Genomic DNA, 4035 nt, shown 5'->3' with positions numbered 1-4035 from the left:
CCGGCTATTTTTTGGTTGCAGCCGTCATTGTTGTTTGGCGGGTCCGGGCTGGGGATTCGAACCCACCACCTTAGGTGTACGTGGCTGACGCCTTAGCCGGTTGAGCTATAGGCACCGAGCCAGGGATTGCAATCTTTTAAGTCAATTTCTTTTGTTTAATGTAGCTGGAGGCTCAGGAGTTCCAGACTTGCCTGAATAAGAGTAAGATACATCTCTACTAAAAACAGAAAAACTTAGCCAGTCAGCAAGCACCTATAGTCCCAGCTACTGTAAGGCTGAGGCAAGAGGATCACTTAAGCCCAGGAGTTTGAGGTTGCTGTGAGTTATGATGCCAGGGCACTCTACCTGGGGTGACAGAGTAAGACTCTGTCTAAAAAAGGAAAAACAAAACAAAACAAAACAATAACAAAGTAGTCCCAATAGATAAGTTTTTTTATAAGTCATTCAGGATGTTTAGATGGACTCATTAAAAATTAAGAGGTCAAGTTCAGGCATCTTCATGCAGCTACTTAGTGTAGACACATACTGATTTTTCAGGATAATTTTTGCTTTTCCTATAACACTTTCAGAACTGGTTTACATCACTGGCTGTTGTTGACATCTTCAACAGTTTAACTCTTTTTTAAACATTCAAAGCAAAGAGAAAGGTCTAGAGCACCTAAACACATTCAGGGAAAAAAATACACATGTATATAGAGGTCTGGTCACATTTCAGAAGACCATTTTTAATATCCTCTAGCATTTTTATACATTCTTTTATAAATAAATCTTAAAACACACTACAGTAAATATTATGGAATTAATGCTAGATGAGGATTTCTCATACTTCTCAAAGCATTTTTGCTTACTGATGAAGTCCCAAATCACTTTTTTTAGTACCATTTCACCAATTGCAATATACACACATTCACCCAGGCTTATTTACCACTTTGTTCCACCAAATATCTGAGATTGCATATGAGGTTGAACAATTGAGTTCCTGAACTCATCCTAGAAAAAGTGCTACATACTTAATTACTGAATATCACTAAGGTCACTTCTGAAGTACTCCCCTTGGGAAGCTATACACCTACACCAGCACCCAGCCCACCCTTCAAAGCAGTTTTGGAGCTTTCTTTCTAAAATGGCCATCAGAGCTGTTGTCATACAGAGTGAGACAATTAAGTTTGGGAACTCATGATTCTGTACAAGTCCAGTTACTGAAACTGCCTCTTGTAACCTGAGACCAGATTTTTCTGTTTGTTTGAGACAGAATCTCATTGTCTCACCTTGGGTAGAGTTCCATAGCATCGTATCTCACGGCAACCTCAAATTCCTGGACTCCAGCAATCCTCTTGCCTCAGTCTCTGGAGTAGCTGAGATTTTAGGCATGTGCCACCATGCTCAGCTGATTTTTTCATTTTTAGTAGGTATGGGGTGTTGCTCTTGCTCAGGTTGGCTGAGATAAGTTTCATCTACAGCTTCTGAAATAACTTGCTTAAACCCTAGGACTAATTTTTGCTCACCACTGTTGCTCACCAACTGGACCTTGCCAGTTCCTAGACCCTTTACTAACACCAATGAACTTTCTCAAAGAGCAACACATGGCATTTCTCCTTTTTTATAAAACCTCCACCTTCTTTTGTCCTTTGGACATACTGAAGACCACATGGCCTGTGTGTGCACCCTGAATTGCAATTCTTTATTTCCAAATACAAGGTTAAATTTGGAGATTCATCTCTACATTTTTATTTTGACAATTAATACTTAAAATCAAAACTGTTTTCTCCTGCGAGTCATCGTAAGTGAGCCAATGTAGAATCTAACATCCTTCTTCGTGTTTCATTAAAGTAGATGCCAAAGCAGACCAACCCCTAATGTCTTTTGGAGACCTGTCGGTAGGCTAAGGATGTCACTTTTCTGTGCAATTCTGTGGGGTGCTAGAATTGTTCTCAAATTGTTCTCACTGTGGGGTGCAGTTCTCAAATGTTAATAAGCATTAGATTCAGCTGAGTAACTCAGTAAGGCGCAGACTCCTGGGTCCCATCTGCTCAGAAGTTTCTTATTTAATAGGCCTAGAATGGAAGTGGACTTAGTAGGATGTGCAATGTAGCAAGCATTCCTGGCAATTTTGAGGAGGGGACATACTACTATTTAAGTGCATCTAAGTGACAATTTTTTTTCTTTTTTTCTTTTTGTGGGTTCATGGCAGGTGATACTTCCATGACAGATACACTGCTAATGACACATACAGAGACACACATATCTTCCAAATTCCCAGATGTTCTCTCCCACTTGGATAACACATTTCAGAATGCAAGTTAACCAGAGTGACATTGGAGGAATAATCTTCTATCTGCTCTAATTATTTGCCTTAAATAAATAATTTGCAAATGTAAATTTTAACACTATTACTATTAGTTAAAACACTATTACTAATAAGCAACTTGCAATGATTTCCACAATTGACAGTAACAGTCCACTCCTAGAAAGAAATGTGTGGTCTGTGCATCCTTCAGACAATACTTGACAAATGCAATTTTTTTTTGGCTTTTTAAAAGTAGATATTGGGTGAAGTTAAGACTGAACTACCTGCAGATACATAGGACATAGCTGTTCTACATTGCTAATTGCATCCAAATTAAATGTTTTAAGAGCAGCCAAGCTGGGTGGAAGATTTTTAGGTGGTAAAAACTGGGAACTTAATAGCTATGCTTCCTGGAAGAGAAGGCCTTTCTACTTCCATTACCAAGCCCAGTTTCTCCTTAAATTGTATTTTCAATCTTCAAACATAAATGATTTTAACCTATGTTGTACCTCAATCAAAGCCAACATGTATAAATCACCCAAAGAACATTTGGGTTTGAGAAATGTTATTCACTGATGTCCTTTATAAGCAAATTATAGCAGCAGTAGAACTTGAATGTCAGGCTGATCTAGAAACCTGGGTTTTCAGAGTGTAGTTTTCAAACCAACAGCATCAGCATCTGTTGGTAACTTCCTTCAAAACCAAAGTCTAGACCCACTACATCAGGAATTCTGGAAATGGAGTTGAGCAATCTGTGTTGTAACGGGTGCTCCAGTTCTCTAGGTGATTCTGATGAAGTTTGAGAAGCACTACTCCCAGCATGCTACGATTTAAGGGGAAGGCTGCATATCTCCCTAAAATAATATTAGTTTTGGAAAAGCAGTTCATAGTTTTTTCTGTTAACAAAGAGATCTTGAGTTTGTGTGTAAAAATGTGTCCGTAACAAATTTTATTGAGCATTTCTATTTCAATTTAAGCTGTGCTCATTTTTATTTATTTTTCTTATTCTATACATTGTAAAATGGTGGCTTGTGGAAAGATCTATTTTTTGTTTGTTTGTTTGGTTGTTTTGGTTAATTGAACGCATAAAAAATAGATCTCAATATTAATTAAAAAATGTCCTGTTCCAGGTCCTTGCAAATTGCTATGCTTTGGGTTTTTGTTGGTTTGGTTTTTTTTTGTTGTTGTTGTTATTTGTCTTATTCAGAGATTGGTGTCCCTTCTTGGCCCCTGGAAGCCTTTTTTTTTTTTTTTCTATTTCAAGTCAAGAAGACATTAATTTAAATGATACGTTTCATTAAAAAAAACTCCTTATCTCCTATCACACTTTCTTATACTTCCTAATCTAGTTATCATTCTTTTGTTTCACCCAATGCATGTTGTACTTTTTCAACTTTTTCCTTTTTTATTAAATCATAGATGTGTATATTAATGCAATCATGGGGTACAATGTGCTGGTTTTATATACAATTTGAAATATTTTCATCAAACTGGTTAACACAGCCTTCACGGCATTTTCTTAGTTATATGGGTGGAGGGAGAGTAATTGGTGGTACCACACCTATGGTGCATCTTACAAGGGTACATGTGAAATTTACTAGGTGTAGAATATAAATGACTTTTTCACCTTTTTGACCTTCATGTACTATATTCTTCTTTTCTAGTATGTACTTTCTATTCATCTTCCCTGTAAAGGCGCCACCCCCAGGAGCAGCTGAAATGTCATTTCTATTATTCTTTGAAATCCA

The sequence above is a fragment of the Otolemur garnettii genome, unplaced genomic scaffold (genome assembly GCF_000181295.1).
Source record: "Otolemur garnettii isolate 467f Iridium unplaced genomic scaffold, OtoGar3 scaffold00102, whole genome shotgun sequence".
In the NCBI taxonomy this organism is placed as follows: Eukaryota; Metazoa; Chordata; class Mammalia; order Primates; family Galagidae; genus Otolemur; species Otolemur garnettii.
Note: the sequence above shows the minus strand (reverse complement) of the source record.